Genomic DNA, 16,894 nt, shown 5'->3' with positions numbered 1-16,894 from the left:
ATTCTTCGGGAGAGTCTACAAGCAAGTCACTTACAGTGTAAGTACTTCTAGAGCCAACACCCAAAGGAGTACAGCAGTGCTGAAGTTACAACACCCAGGGATGCCGGGTGCATAGGTGTCTTTTGGTGTCGGGTCGTGGCGTCGTTTTCAATGGGAGCCAAAGAAGACTTGCTGCTTGTGAAGACAGGAGAAGTGTCCGGTGGCATCCAAGGCTGGATTCAGAAGAAAGAACACCTGAAAGCAGAGGAAACAGAGTTCAAAGTCACTTGGCAGTGACCCGGGGCAAGGAAGATGGATGCCCTCAGTCATAGGCTGATTTTAGGTGAACCACGGGTGTCTTGACTCTTCAGCCACGAGGTCCAGGAGGCATCGAAGACAACCAGGAGCTGGATTCGGCGTGTCCTTCAAAGTCTGCAGCTTACTGCGGTGTCGGTGACCAGATTGGATCCATCAAGCCTTGGTAACAGCAAGTCTTGTGGTAAGGATAAAAAGTCGGCGGTGCAGACCAGCAAGGTCTGAGGGACTCACCCAGGGGAGCCCTTTGGAACTGTAGAAAAGTCTTTAGGGGACCCACAAGCCAACCGGCAAGGGATCGCAAAGATGCCTCAGGAGGATTCACTCACCAGGAGCCCACGATCACTCGGGACAAGGTAGGCTTCTGATCTTCGGAGGAAATCCACATGTGGTCCAATGCACAAGGTTGTAGAACGTTGTAAAGGGGTTGCACTCGAAAATGGTGCATGGTACCCAGGTATTGCGGTTCCTCGTCACTCGTGGGGTCCACTTGCCTCAGCGTCGCTGGGTACTCACGATGGCCTTGGGGAAGTCAGGAAATCCTCTTCCTGGGCTGCAGGGACTTCGGACTCCGGTGGGAGCGGGAAAGTTTGCGACCGTTGTTTGCAAGATTGGTGCCTGCCAAGCAGGGGAGACACTCCTTGACTCCAAGGGAGATTCTTCCGTCTTCCAGAAGTAGTGGAACGTCGAAGGTCATGGATTCTTCTTCAGAGCATCGTCCAGGGATATCTAGTTTGCACTGGCAAGGGTTCCCTATCTTATACTGAAAGGAAGGGAGGGACTAGCTCTATGACCCCACCTATGGGAGGGTCAGGGGAGTGGGTGTCTACACCCACTTCCCTTTGTCCAGTTTCGCGCCAGAGCAGGGGCAGGTAGCCCCTGAGCTTGTTTGAATTGGTGTATGCACAGAGGAGCCTACTGCTCCCCCAGTGCAGGACTTCAAAGCACTCTAGGAGTGCACCCACCCAGCCCCAATACACTAAACCCTGTCTGGGAGGTGGTCACCCCTCCCTGTGACAGGATGCCTATTGTTGGGCCTCCTCCACTGCGAGTTTCGGTCAGCAGCAGGAGGACAGCCCAGTGTCTGTGCTGGTGGCATCCATTTTGTGATGCCAGGGCTCTTCAGGATTCTACCGCGTTTCTACAGTAGGTACATGTCTATCCCTCTAGAAGGGTGGGATCATACTCCCACACCAGTTACTGGTGTGGGGGTATGATTCCAAAGCGGTTGACACCAAACACGACATATTTTGATGCAGCCATCCCAAAGTTAGCATGTACCGCGAGGTTATAATGCACTTAAGAGTATATGGTTTGACCGCATTCACAAACAGCCCCAGAGAATGGACTCTGAGAGCTGCAGATGGGCCCCCTCACATGGAAACCAAGCACCCTGCCCTCAGGATTGATAGGGCCTGCCTTAGGGGTGACTGATAGTTTTATATGTGTGTGCAGGGAGAGATATAGTTAACCTATATCTCTGTGAGGAGTGCTAGCACCACCTCACCCAGGCTGCAGTAGCAGGCCTGTGGTGTCAGATTTAGTCTGCTTCCCATGGGTGGCATAATACATGCTTCAGCCCCTGGTAGGCCTGTGAAGTACCCATGCCCTTGGTACCTAAGGTACCATATGCTCGGGGCTCAAAAAGCACCACAGTATCCAATCACTAGTGCACCTAATATGCACTCCAAGTTGTTTAGAGAGAACAGAGAGACTGGGGCCCTGATTAGCAGGGTCCCAGCCAGACTATAGCCAGAAACCAGGGTTAACATCAGGAAAAAAGTGGGGGCAGCATAAGAGGCAGATCCTACTCTCCTACAGTTATGTGACATTACAACGCATGCCATTACCCACCATGCCGTTGCAACGTCAAACCTTACCGCGACTTGCTGTCGGGGGAGCGCTGGAAGTGGGAATAGATACATTTTCTATTCCAACTCCAGTGTGTGCAACAGTAGGGAAGGGGCTGGAGATAAATCCAACACAATCTACCCACTGCTGCACACCTTTTTCGTTGCAACAGCATGCGGGGTAAATGCATGCGTTGTAACGGTTGCGGTGTAAATGCTGTTTCCCAAAATAAATGCTTGCTATTTAAAAAACATCATTAGTAAAACAGCTACATTTCTGAATGCCAAATTATGGCACACTAAAAACAATATACCATTGCAATGCCAGCCGAGGCATGACCTATTGACCCTGCCTGTGCCTTTTCCTTTTCTTTTAAGCACTGCATGGGAGCGCAAATAATTCCAAATATTCCTATTTTTGATGAGGGCCCAGGTCTAGTCCTGATACATTAAACTCCAAGCATGATATGACACACTACCAGGACTTGGTTGAGTTGTCCTCCTTCTATGTTCATCTTTGTAGCCTCATGATGAAGGGAACCATTGGCAGTCGTGCTGTTTCCTCTTTGAAGGAATCACCGAGAGTGATCATAGGTCATGTAACGAGAGAATTTACAAAGATGCCTCCTGTCCTAACTGCTAATCTCAGCAACTCTGCTGTCTAAGCACACCATGAACTACAGCTGCTCTGCTGTCTAAGCACACAGTGAACCTCAGCAGCTCTGATGTCTAAGCACACTGTGAACCTCAGCAGCTATGCCGTCTAAGAACACCATGAACCTCAGCAGTTCTGCTGTCTAAGCACACCGTGAACCTCATGAGCTCTACTGTCTAGGCATACTATGAACCTCAGCAGCGCTACTGTCTAAGCACACCGTGAACTTCTTCAGCTTTGCTGTCTAAGCATACCGAGAACCTCAGCAGCACTGCTATCTAAGCACACCGTGAACTTCAGCAGCTTTGCTGTCTAAGCATATCGTGATCCTCAGCAGATCTGCTGTCTAAGCACACCCTGAATCTAAGCAGCTCTGCAGTCTAAGCACACCATGAACCTCAGCAGCTCCGCTGTCTAAGCACACCATGAACCTCAGCAGCTCTGCTGTCTAAGCACACAGTAAACCTCAGCAGCTCCGCTGTCTAAGTACACTGTGAACATCAGCAGCTCTGATGTCTAAGCATACCATGAACCTCAGCAGCTCTGCTGTCTAAGCATACTGTAAACCTCAGCAGCGCTACTGTCTAAGCACACCGTGAACCTCAGCAGCACTGCTATCTAAGCACACTGTGAACCTCAGCAGTTCTACTGTCTAAGCAGACCCTGAATCTCAGCAGCACTGCTATCTAAGCACAACCTGAATCAAAGCAGCTCTGCTGGTTAGGAACACCATGAACCTCAGCAGCTCTGCTGGTTAGGCACACCATGAACATCAGCAGCTCTGATGCTCTAAGCACCCGCGAACCTCAGCAGCTCTGCAGTCTAAGCACACCATGAACCTCAGCAGCTCTGCTTGTTAGGCACACCATGAACCTCAGCAGCGCTGCTGTCTAAGTACACCGTGAACCTCAGCAGCTCTGCAGTCTAAGCACACCGTGAACCTCAGCAGCTCTGTAGTCTAAGCACACCTGAACCTCAGCAGCACTGCTGTCAAAGCACACCGTGAACCTCAGCAGCTCTGCTGTCCAAGCACACCTGAACCTCAGCAGTGCTGCTGTCAAAGTACACTGTGAAACTCAGGAGCTCTGCTGTCTAAGCACACCTTGAACCTCAGCAAGTCTGCAGTCTAAGCACACCATGAACATCAGCAGCTCTGCTGTCTAAGCACACCAGGAACCTCAGCAGCTCTGCAATCTAAGCACACCATGAACCTCAGCAGCTCTGCAGTCTAAGTACACCGTGAACCTCAGCAGCTCTGCAGTCTAAGCACACCGTGAACCTCAGCAGCTCTGCAGTCTAAGCACACCGTGAATCTCAGCAGCACTGCTGTCTAAGCACACCATGAACCTCAGCAGCTCTCCTGTCTTAGCACACTGTGAACCTCAGCAGTTCTACTGTCTTAGCACACTATGAACCTTAGCAGTGCTGCTATCAAAGCACGCTGTGAACCTCAGCAGCTCTGCTGTCTAAGCACACCGTGAACCTCAGCAGCTCCGAAGTCTAAGCACACCGTGATTCTCAGCAGCTCTGCTGTTCTGCTGTCTAAGCACACCATGAACCTCAGCAGCACTGTAGTCTAAGACCACAACGAACCTCAGCAGCTCTGCTGTCTAAGCACACCTTGAACCTCAGCAGCTGTGCTGTCTAAGCACATTGTGAACCTCAGCAGCTCTGCAATCTAAGCACACAGGGAACCTCAGCAGCTCTGCTGTCTAAGCACACTGTGAGCCTCAAAAGCTCTGCTGTCAAAGCACACTGTGAACCTCAGCAGCTCCGCTAAGCACACCGCGAAACCTCAGCAGCTCTGCTATCTAAGCACACCGTGAACCTCAGCAGCTCTGCTGTCTAAGCACACCGTGAACCTCAGCAGCTCTGCTGTCTAAGCACACTGTGAACCTCAGCAGCTCTGCTGTCTAAGCACACTGTGAACCTCTGCAGATCTGCTGTCTAAGCACACCCTGAATCTAAGCAGCTCTGCAGTCTAAGCACACTATGAACCTCAGCAGCTCTGCTGTCTAAGCACACAGTGAACCTCAGCAGCTCCGCTGTCTAAGCACACTGTGAACCTCAGCAGCTCTGCTGTCTATGCACACCATGAACCTCAGCAGCTCTGCTGTCTAAGCACACCGTGAACCTCAGCAGCTCTGCTGTCTAAGCATACTGTGAACTTCAGCAGCGCCACTGTCTAAGCACACCGTGAACCTCAGCAACACTGCTATCTAAGCACACTGTGAACATCAGCAGCTCTGATGTCTAAGCATACCATGAACCTCAGCAGCTCTGCTGTCTAAGCATACTGTAAACCTCAGCAGCACTGCTATCTAAGCACACTGTGAACCTCAGCATTTCTACTGTCTAAGCACACTGTGAATCTCAAGGGTTCTACTGTCTAAGCAGACCCTGAATCTCAGCAGCACTGCTATCTAAGCACAACCTGAATCTAAGCAGCTCTGCTGGTTAGGAACACCATGAACCTCAGCAGCTCTGCTGGTTAGGCACACCATGAACATCAGCAGCTCTGATGTTCTAAGCACACCGTGAACCTCAGCAGCTCTGCAGTCTAAGCACACCATGAACCTCAGCAGCTCTGCTGGTTAGGCACACCATGAACCTCAGCAGCGCTGCTGTCTAAGTACACCGTGAACCTCAGCAGCTCTGCAGTCTAAGCACACCGTGAACTTCAGCAGCTCTGTAGTCCAAGCACACCTGAACCTCAGCAGCACTGCTGTCAAAGCACACCGTGAACCTCAGCAGCTCTGCTGTCCAAGCACACCTGAACCTCAGCAGTGCTGCTGTCAAAGTACACTGTGAAACTCAGCAGCTCTGCTGTCTAAGCACACCTTGAACCTCAGTAGCTCTGCTGTCTAAGCACACCATGAACCTCAGCAGCTCTGCAATCTAAGCACACCATGAACCTCAGCAGCTCTGCAGTCTGAGTACACCGTGAACCTCAGCAGCTCTGCAGTCTAAGCACACCGTGAACCTCAGCAGCTCTGCAGTCTAAGCACATCGTGACTCTCAGCAGCACTGCTGTCTAAGCACACCATGAACCTCAGCAGCTCTGCTGTCTTAGCACACTGTGAACCTCAGCAGTTCTGCTGTCTTAGCACACTATGAACCTTAGCAGTGCTGCTATCAAAGCACACTGTGAACTTCAGCAGCTCTGCTGTCTAAGCACACCGTGAACCTCAGCAGCTCCGAAGTCTAAGCACACCGTGATTCTCAGCAGCTCTGCTGTTCTGCTGTCTAAGCACACCATGAACCTCAGCAGCACTGTAGTCTAAGACCACAACGAACCTCAGCAGCTCTGCTGTCTAAGCACACATTGAACCTCAGCAGCTGTGCTGTCTAAGCATATTGTGAACCTCACCAGCTCTGCAGTCTAAGCACACAGTGAACCTCAGCAGCTCTGCTGTCTAACCACACTGTGAACCTCAACAGCTCTGCCGTCAAAGCACACTGTGCACCTCAGCAGCTCTGCTAACCACACCGCGAAACCTCAGCAGCTCTGCTATCTAAGCACACCGTGAACCTCAGCAGCTCTGCTGTCTAAGCACACCGTGAACCTCAGCATCTCTGCTGTCTAAGCACACTGTGAACCTCAGCAGCTCTGCTGTCTAAGCACACTGTGAACCTCTGCAGATCTGCTGTCTAAGCACACAGTGAACCTCAGCAGCACTGCAGTCTAAACATACCATGAACTTCAGCAGCTCTGCTGTCTAAGAACACCATGAACCTCAGCAGCTCTGCTGTCTAAGTACACTATGAACCTTAGCAGTGCTGCTATCAAAGCACACTGTGAACCTCAGCAGCTCTGCTGTCTAAGCACACCGTGAACTTCAGCAGCTCTGCTGTCTAAGAACACCATGAACCTCAGCAGTTCTGCTGTCTTAGCACACTATGAACCTTAGCAGTGCTGCTATCAAAGCACACTGTGAACCTCAGCAGCTCTGCTGTCTAAGCACACCGTGAACCTCAGCAGCTCCGAAGTCTAAGCACACCGTGATTCTCAGCAGCTCTGCTGTTCTGCTGTCTAAGCACACCATGAACCTCAGCAGCACTGTAGTCTAAGACCACAACGAACCTCAGCAGCTCTGCTGTCTAAGCACACCTTGAACCTCAGCAGCTGTGCTGTCTAAGCACATTGTGAACCTCAGCAGCTCTGTAGTCTAAGCACACAGTGAACCTCAGCAGCTCTGCTGTCTAAGCACACTGTGAACCTCAACAGCTCTGCTGTCAAAGCACACTGTGAGCCTCATCAGCTCTGCTAAGCACACCGCGAAACCTCAGCAGCTCTGCTATCTAAGCACACCGTGAACCTCAGCAGCTCTGCTGTCTAAGCACACCGTGAACCTCAGCAGCTCTGCTGTCTAAGCACACTGTGAACCTCAGCAGCTCTGCTGTCTAAGCACACTGTGAACCTCTGCAGATCTGCTGTCTAAGCACACAGTGAACCTCAGCAGCACTGCAGTCTAAACACACCATGAACTTCAGCAGCTCTGCTGTCTAAGAACACCATGAACCTCAGCAGCTCTGCTGTCCAAGCACACCGTGAACCTCAGCAGCTCAGCTTTCTATGAACACGGTGAATCTCAGCAGTGCTGCTTTCTATGCACACTGTGAATCTCAGCAGCGCTGCTTTCTATGTACACCGTGAATCTAAGCAGCTCTACTGTCCAAGCACACCATGAATCTCAGCAGCTCTGCTGTCCAAGCACACCGTGCCCCACAGCAGCGATGCTTTCTAAGCACACCGTGAATCTAAGCAGCGCAGATGTCCAAGCACACCGTGAACCTCAGAAGCTCTGCTTTCTATGCACATGGTGAATCTCAGCAGCGCTGACTTCTATGCACACCGTGAATCTAAGCAGCTCTGCTTTCTAAGCACACCATGAATCTTAGCAGCTCTGCTGTCTATCACACTGTGAACCTCAGCAGTGCTGCTGTCTAGCGCACTGAGAACCTCAGCAGCGCTGCTGTCTAAGCACACCGTGAATCTCAGCAGCTCTGCTGTCTGAGCACAGCCTGAATCTCAGCAGCTCTGCTGTCTAAGCACACGATTAACCTCAGCAGCTCTGCTGTCTAAGCATACAGTGAACCTCAGCAGCTCTGCTATCTAAGCACACTGTTAACATCAGCAGCTCTGCTGTCCAAGCACACCGTGAACCTCAGCAGCTCTGCTGCCCAAGCACACCATGAACCTCAGCAGCTCTACTGTCCAAGCACACTGTGAACCTCAGCAGCGCTGCTTTCTAAGCGCACCGTGAATCTAAGCAGCGCTGCTGTCCAAGAACACCGTGAACCTCAGCAGCTCTGCTGTCCAAGCACACCGTGCACCTCAGCAGCTCTGCTGTCTAAGCATACCATGAACCTCAGTAGCTTTGATGTCTAAGCACACCATGAACCTCAGCAGCTCTGCTGTCTTAGCACACCGTGAATCTCAGCAGCTCTGCTGTCCAAGCACACCATGAACCTCAGCAGCTCTGCTGTCCAAGCACACCATGAACCTCAGCAGCTCTGCTGTCAGAGCACACCGTGAACCTCAGCAGCTCTGCTGTCCAAGCACACCGTGAACCTCAGCAGCTCTGCTGTCTAAGCACACCACGAACCTCAGCAGCGCCACTGTCTAAGCACACCGTGAACCTCAGCAACACTGCTATCTAAGCACACTGTGAACATCAGCAGCTCTGCTGTCTAAGCATACCATGAACCTCAGCAGCTCTGCTGTCTAAGCATACTGTAAACCTCAGCAGCGCTACTGTCTAAGCACACCGTGAACCTCAGCAGCACTGCTATCTAAGCACACCGTGAATCTCAGCAGTTCTACTGTCTAAGCAGACCCTGAATCTCAGCAGCACTGCTATCTAAGCACAACCTGAATCTAAGCAGCTCTGGTGGTTAGGAACACCATGAACCTCAGCAGCTCTGCTGGTTAGGCACACCATGAACATCAGCAGCTCTGATGTTCTCAGCACACCGTGAATCTCAGCAGCTCTGCAGTCTAAGCACACCATGAACCTCAGCAGCTCTGCTGGTTAGGCACACCATGAACCTCAGCAGCGCTGCTGTCTAAGCACACCGTGAACCTCAGCAGCTCTGCTGTCCAAGCACACCGTGAATCTCAGCAGCGCCACTGTCTAAGCACACCGTGAACCTCAGCAACACTGCTATCTAAGCACACTGTGAACATCAGCAGCTCTGCTGTCTAAGCATACCATGAACCTCAGCAGCTCTGCTGTCTAAGCATACTGTAAACCTCAGCAGCGCTACTGTCTAAGCACACCGTGAACCTCAGCAGCACTGCTATCTAAGCACACCGTGAATCTCAGCAGTTCTACTGTCTAAGCAGACCCTGAATCTCAGCAGCACTGCTATCTAAGCACAACCTGAATCTAAGCAGCTCTGGTGGTTAGGAACACCATGAACCTCAGCAGCTCTGCTGGTTAGGCACACCATGAACATCAGCAGCTCTGATGTTCTCAGCACACCGTGAATCTCAGCAGCTCTGCAGTCTAAGCACACCATGAACCTCAGCAGCTCTGCTGGTTAGGCACACCATGAACCTCAGCAGCGCTGCTGTCTAAGTACACCGTGAACCTCAGCAGCTCTGCAGTCTAAGCACACCGTGAACTTCAGCAGCTCTGTAGTCTAAGCACACCTGAACCTCATCAACACTGCTGTCAAAGTACACTGTGAAACTCAGCAGCTCTGCTGTCTAAGCACACCTTGAACATCAGTAGCTCTGCTGTCTAAGCACACCATGAACCTCAGCAGCTCTGCAATCTAAGCACACCATGAACCTCAGCAGCTCTGCATTCTTAGCACACTATGAACCTTAGCAGTGCTGCTATCAAAGCACACTGTGAACCTCAGCAGCTCTGCTGTCTAAGCACACCGTGAACCTCAGCAGCTCCGAAGTCTAAGCACACCGTGATTCTGAGCAGCTCTGCTGTTCTGCTCTCTAAGCACACCATGAACCTCAGCAGCACTGCTGTCTAAGCACACCATGAACCTCAGCAGCTCTGCAATCTAAGCACACCATGAACCTCAGCAGCTCTGCAGTCTAAGTACACCGTGAACCTCAGCAGCTCTGCAGTCTAAGCACACCGTGAACCTCAGCAGCTCTGCAGTCTTAGCACACTATGAACCTTAGCAGTGCTGCTATCAAAGCACACTGTGAACCTCAGCAGCTCTGCTGTCTAAGCACACCGTGAACCTCAGCAGCTCCGAAGTCTAAGCACACCGTGATTCTGAGCAGCTCTGCTGTTCTGCTCTCTAAGCACACCATGAACCTCAGCAGCACTGTAGTCTAAGACCACAACGAACCTCAGCAGCTCTGCTGTCTAAGCACACATTGAGCCTCAGCAGCTGTGCTGTCTAAGCACATTGTGAACCTCAGCAGCTCTGCAGTCTAAGCACACAGTGAATCTCAGCAGCTCTGCTGTCTAAGCACATTGTGAACCTCAACAGCTCTGCTGTCAAAGCACACTGTGAACCTCAGCAGCTCTGCTAAGCACACCGCAAAACCTCAGCAGCTCTGCTATCTAAGCACACCGTGAACCTCAGCAGCTCTGCTGTCTAAGCACACCGTGAACCTCAGCAGCTCTGCTGTCTAAGCACACTGTGAACCTCAGCAGCTCTGCTGTCTAAGCACACTGTGAACCTCTGCAGATCTGCTGTCTAAGCACACAGTGAACCTCAGCAGCACTGCAGTCTAAACACACCATGAACTTCAGCAGCTCTGCTGTCTAAGAACACCATGAACCTCAGCAGCTCTGCTGTCTAAGTACACTATGAACCTTAGCAGTGCTGCTATCAAAGCACACTGTGAACCTCAGCAGCTCTGCTGTCTAAGCACACCGTGAACTTCAGCAGCTCTGCTGTCTAAGAACACCATGAACCTCAGCAGTTCTGCTGTCTTAGCACACTATGAACCTTAGCAGTGCTGCTATCAAAGCACACTGTGAACCTCAGCAGCTCTGTGTTGGACGTGGCCCTTCTGGCAGGTTCACCCCTGAAACTTTTTGATTTTTAACTGTGACTTGTGTTAGTGATTTTTGGTTTCTGCGCACTTTACCACTGTGTCCCATGGTAAAGTGCGTGCGTGTAGTGAGGTTGGCCTGCCCTCCCATAGGAATGCATGGAGGAATGTATGTGTCCCTAGTAGTTCCTGATGCGTGGGGAGTGCAGGTGCGAGTTTGGTATGTACGGACTCGTGTGATAAAATGCTGCGCGATGATGTGTGCGGCGTGCATGTATCTAGTGTGGAAGTGCCACTTCTAGAAGTGGGCACTTCGGTGTGCAGTGTAAAATGTGTGCCTTGTCTGGCGATTGGCTGGTTGAGGTCATGTGATGGGCCAGGAATCCCCAGAGTCAGGAGGAGTCAACCAGTGGTGAATAGGGAGATCAGCAGCTAGATGGGTCCTGAATAGGGCTGGGCTTTCCCCACACAATGCTGGCTCCACCCCCTGTGGTGCGACTGATGACCCTGGCCTGTGCTGTGAATAGGGAGAGGGGCTGAGCAAAACAAAGTGCTCAGGAACCAGTTGTATCTGGTTCGCCCCTTCCCTGCACCCTTGAGACAAAGGGATTTGTTGTATAAAAGAGGGGCTGTGACCCCATGAAAATGTTCTCGTTCTGTACTTGAATCTGCCAGGGGCGTGCTGCTGCTGGGGCCCAGGGGAAGGCTTGCCTCCCTGGGCCCTGCACAGCCCCTGGATGCCTGAGGGACTCCTGGAACCTGCTTGGACCTATCTTCTTTGCCCCAGGACCTTTGCGACAGCCTTCTAGCGCCCTGGGAGCACTTTATCTTTATTGTTGCCAGGAAGAGGAGCGTGCATGCTCTGCAGCGATCAGCTGCCGTCCTTGTCCCCAGAGGGAATCCCAAGCATAGGGATTCCCCCGTAATGGCTGCCGAGCGGGAGACCACCCCGCATTATAGTGCCTGTGATTCCACGGGAGCCTACCCCGTATTATAGTGATCGTTGGCAGGTGCCCACCCCGCTTATCTCTGTATTTAGATGCGCAGGTGCCCACCCTGCGTCTTCGGTTCCCGTGACGGCCTTGCAAGAGGCCACCCCGCTAATGTGAGCGCTCGCGGGTGCCCACCCCGCACCTTTTCACTGCTTTGCGGGTGCCCACCCCGCTGTGGTATGCCGACTGCTTGTGGTCCCAATGCGGGTGCCCACCCCGCGTTTCACTGCCGCGGCCCGAGCCGCATTCAAAAATGGGCGCTGAGCCTGCGGCCCGCCTGGTTGTGGGCGGGGCCGCGGGACGGAAGCGCGGCCATTCTCGTTGGAAGCCGCGCCGTGTCTCTGCCCCACCGGGCAGAGAAGAGACTGAGGGCAGGATTCCCCGCGGGGCTCCCGTGACGGAGACGGAGCCCCGCATTCGGCCCCGAGTGAAGTCCCGTCCCAAGGGAGGGACCGGGCGAGAAGCCAAAGTCCCAGCCGAATCCCCAGCGAGGCTCTCGGGAGCAAGAGAGAGCCCCGCCTGCCGTGCCCAGAGAAGTCCGAATAGCCCGGTGAGTGAGGGGGCGAGAGAGAGGCACCATTGCCGGTGCCGACTTCCTGGGCGGCCCCGTTTAGCAGCGGGCCGCCCCAACAAGGGGGCATGTTTATTTTAGGAGCCCCAGCTGGCTCCAGCTAAGGGGGCAGTTTCATGGTGATCAGAGCGGCCCCGGAAGACAGCGGGCCGCTCCAACGTTTTGAGGGCAAAGTATTTCCACGCCCTGTAGGGGCCAGAGGGCACCGAGGTGCCAGTCCCCTATTCTTTGTTGCCTGTGGCCGAGATGGCCAGGACGCTCCAGTGTTTGGGGACATGTTACTTTCTGAGCCAGATGGCTCCCACGTTTTGGCCTATTGTTTCAGGAGCTATTGAGAGCCCCTGCCTCATGTGACTTCCACAGCTGCGCAGCACTTAGTGCCAGCTGCAGCGTTTAGGCCCTGTCTTGTCCCCAGCTGCCCAGCAAGTAGTGGGCAGCTGCTACGTTTAGGTTCTGGTGCGACCTGGACTCTAATGTGATTTTGGTGCTAGGAAATGTACTGTGTAGTATGTTTGGCGCACCCTGTGTTCATGCTTTGGTGCTAGGAAATGTACTGTGTATAGCATGTCTTGCGCACCCTGTGCTTTATACCTCTAAATGTGGTTATTTCTGCCTAGGAGGTTGTTTTACCTTTTTAGGTTGATGGTAGGGAGAATGTACTTCCCTGTGCGATATACGCCCCTAGAGTAGCTATACTTAGGTGGTTAGGTCTAATGCGTTAGACCAAGGAGAAATTGCATAATGTGTTTATGCCCCTGTGATGGATGCAGGATAGGGTTTATACCTGTTGCTAGTGTAATGACGCTGAGGTCATTATTGCGCCAGTAGTTACTGGTTGTGTTCTACAGTGCTAATTTGTGTTATGTTCTACATGTACACTTGGTGATTTGTGCTGATTCTGACAGTGGTCCATGTGACCCTGTCCCGTGTAAATAGTCCCTTGTAAAATTCTGCCCGTGCCAGTTGGCACAGTGTAAATTGTGTGAATATTATCTAATGTGTTTGGTATAATACAAAGGCTATTTTTATATAATACCTTGTGTGGAGTTTCCTTTATGGTGGGCCTTGGATGTTGTTGCTGGGTGCGCGCGCAAACGCTTTACACATTGCCTCCGGGATAAGCCTGACTGCTCGTGCCAAGCTACCAAGGGGGTGAGCAGGGGTTGTCTTTGGCGTGTAACTTCCTTGCCCTGACTAGAGTGGTGGTTTCTGCCTGGCTTTGGCGCAAGCCCTAGCCAACCAGAAATCCCATTTCTAACATTGGTGATCAGCAGTGGGATTTGGACTTGCGTTTGCGCTGTACCGCAGCAGCAACTGGCCGCACTACAAAACTCTGCATTTAGATAGTCACATGGTATAGGGATTATTGTTCTTAAGTGTCATTTCTGTGGAAATGTGTTTCTTGTGCACTGTGAGTTAGGTGTCCCTAGCTCTGGAGGGTAGATCATCCCCCTAAGTGCAGTGTGTTTTCTGGATTCATTTAAGGGTGGGATCCAGTGGTGGCAGCAGATGTGTGTCCAGTGCATGTATTCCCATTCCCAGTTCCCGGGGTAATGGTACCTGTGTCACGTGGTGGTCAGGTTGAGAAATCAGGGGCGGTAGAAACTGTCTTACCAGTCTGGGAGGGGTTTGGGGATGAATGTGTGATGCGCTGGATGAATGTGAATGTCCCATTCCCAGTTCCCAGAGTAATAGTACCAGTGTCACGTGGTGGTCAGGTTGAGAAATCAGGGGCGGTAGAAACTGTCTTACCAGTCTGGGGTGTGTGTGTGTGGATGAATGGTGTGAGTTCTCTGAAATAAGGAGCTTGCTGAATACTTTGGTGTGAGTTCTCTGAAATAAGGAGCTTGCTGGTTGATTGGGTGTGAGTTCTCTGGGATAGGGAACTTGCATTGGGGAGTGATTCCAAAAGTAGTGGCTGAGGTGTCTTCCAGCCCAGTGTGGTGGAAGAGGTTCAGAGTAGCCCAGCTAGGTCTCGTGTAGGGGCTCACGGCCTGTCTCTGCGGAGAAGGAGTGGGTGGGACTGCGTGTCTCCAGGTGCCCGAAACCCAGTCTCAGGGCCTGGATGGTTTCTTTAGGGAACATCAGGTCGGGGGCCTAGGCTGTACCAATAGGTCATTTGAGGAGGATCTCCCAGTGTCTAGAGGACGTGGAGTGTCTGTAAGCAGAGCTCCAGTAGTCCTGGTGTCTGGCGGTACCGCTCCAGTTGGGAGGGTGCAGAAGTCCAGAGGGAGGGGTGAGAGGGGGAGGGATTCCCCAGTGGGAACCAGTAGGTCAGGGACCAGCCGGGATGGCTGAGTCGCCACTGAGTGACCGTGGTGTCGCCACTTCTGTCCTGGGGGGTCTGCACGCACTGTCAGATGGACAGGAGGTCGTGAGATCAGCGCCAGGCAGACTGTCACACGACCCATTAGTTATGTTGTGGTAAATAATTTAATTACCGGTACTTAATTTGATGCGGAAAATCTATAATAATAGCTCAGTAAAATAAGAGGCAGAATCCGTGGTATTAGAGGTTCGGAACGGGCTTTATTTCAAAATCAATTCGAATTGAGGACTCCATATTCCATCACCACGAAGGTTCAGGAAGTGAAGGACCAACTTTATTGACAGGTAATCATATTTATAGAAGAGACATTATAGTGAAACAGATGCAGGAGGCGTAACAGTTGATAACAAAGATAAAAACATACATGCGTAACTAAAACGGGTGTAACTAGGCGTAACTAAAGAACGTCATTAGGTATGATGTCACAAATGGGTGGTTCCATGAAAGAATTTCGCAATGTCAGCAGAAATACTTGGCAGAGATGTGCGCGCAGCAGCATGACGTGTGATTGACGTGCAACTAGGGGGTGAAGGGGACTTGACATTTAGCTCTACATGTGGAGACAGAAGTCTGGGGTTATGTCAACCTAATCCTAAATCATATCTAACATCCTATGTTTAAAGAACTATGTTATCCAAAAGGAAAGGTCTCTCGAATAAAATCTATTCTATACTGACTGTGAGTGCGTGTACAAGCGTCTAAGTGTCTACATGAGATGCAAGGGCAGAAATCTTCCATAGTAACAGGGCTATGAGTTACTTGCATAAAGACAGAGAAGCCGGGCCCTTTGCTCGGTAGCTGGAAGAATGTTTACTTAAACTACTAGACAGGAATGCATTGGATGGGGAGCGGAGCAGATAATCTCGAAGGTGAAATACAGTTCTTGGCAAGCAGACAGGCCGAGTCAGGCACCGTTAGCCGCGCAGGGAGTAGGACAAAGTTCATGGATACAGATGCGAGCTCAGACTGGAGCTTTCAGAGGCAGAAGGCAGGAAAAGGCTTAATGGCAGAATCAGGGCCTACTCGCCTGGACTGTAAAAATGGGATAAATGAACCATATAAAGCCGGTGGCCTTTCATACTTAGGAATAGAATATCCGGCCCATTCATGGCGGATCTGAAAGAGGACATGTTGACGGTGGACGCACATGTGTTTGCGTCTTCATAACTGGAACTGGAGGAAACATACATGTACTTGTGATTTATACATGAAACCGTTGGGGTCCAAGATAGGGGACATAACTGATCATAAAAATCCATATTTCCACATTCCCTCCTTGTCCCCTACTTGCCCTTAAGAGATATCAATCTTCATCAATCCGTTGATCTGTTCATGTAGCATCATTAGTTCTTCTTTTTTCTTCTGGGATGAATGAAATCTTGGTGGTGGAATACACGATGTGGCACACAGACCACAAATCGCTGGTCCACATTGTAGACATAAGCAGCAACTGAATAGTATGAGAAAGCCAATACCTAGGAAGGATAGGACCCTCCATCCCCAGGCTGACAATACACCCCAAAACCAACCGGACCAAGTCCAGGTGCCTGGATTCTGGTGTATCTGGCTTACAATCTTATGAAGGCGAGTTATGGCTTTATATACAGACGGCGAATTTTCTGGTATGAAAATGCAACAACTTGATCCGATGACCCTACAAGCTCCGCCCCTATCGGCCAGGATGACGTCAAGGACAAGACGATTTTGAAGCACAACAATCCGCATAGCAGACTGCTCTTCTGTTAAATTGCTTAAGGCGGAAATAGTTTCGTTCACTACTGCTTCAAGGGTTCTGGTTAATCTACGTATCAGCTTACTATTGGTAACTGTACCTATATAGGGAAAGAGACCTTTATTGAAATCTGTGTATTTTTCCCATGCTGTTTCAGTGTAATCGACTATTGGGAGATCTCTCCGTTCTCTATTGTGTACTAAATGAGTATTTCTATGATAATCAGGAGGAGCTAGGAAAACAGGTGGCAAAAGGAATCCGATGTAGCAGGTACCATCCCAATCTAGAGGCAAACGTATATATGCAGTCTGACCACATACGAAGTAGGAATGGCGAGAAGCTCTAAATGTAGACTTGCCTTGATCACTGAATTCTATTACAGTGGTGCATCTACTATGGCCCATATGTATGGAACCATTCTTTCTTACACACAATTCACCTTTAACTGGAAATACTGACATAGCGGGCAAAATTGGTGCAGCTTCGGATT

General features: G+C 51.1%; 1 protein-coding gene across 4 annotated transcripts in view; it reads right to left on the bottom strand.

Moving 5' to 3' along the window:
• The window catches only part of LOC146808607 (NACHT, LRR and PYD domains-containing protein 3-like), an 800,827-nt gene that overhangs the window by 355,536 nt on the left and 428,397 nt on the right, over positions 1–16,894 (bottom strand). The gene's annotated exons all lie outside the window — the stretch shown is intronic.

Source organism: Triturus cristatus, chromosome 8, assembly GCF_964204655.1.
Source record: "Triturus cristatus chromosome 8, aTriCri1.1, whole genome shotgun sequence".
In the NCBI taxonomy this organism is placed as follows: Eukaryota; Metazoa; Chordata; class Amphibia; order Caudata; family Salamandridae; genus Triturus; species Triturus cristatus.
This window is presented reverse-complemented; position numbering and strand designations above follow the sequence as displayed.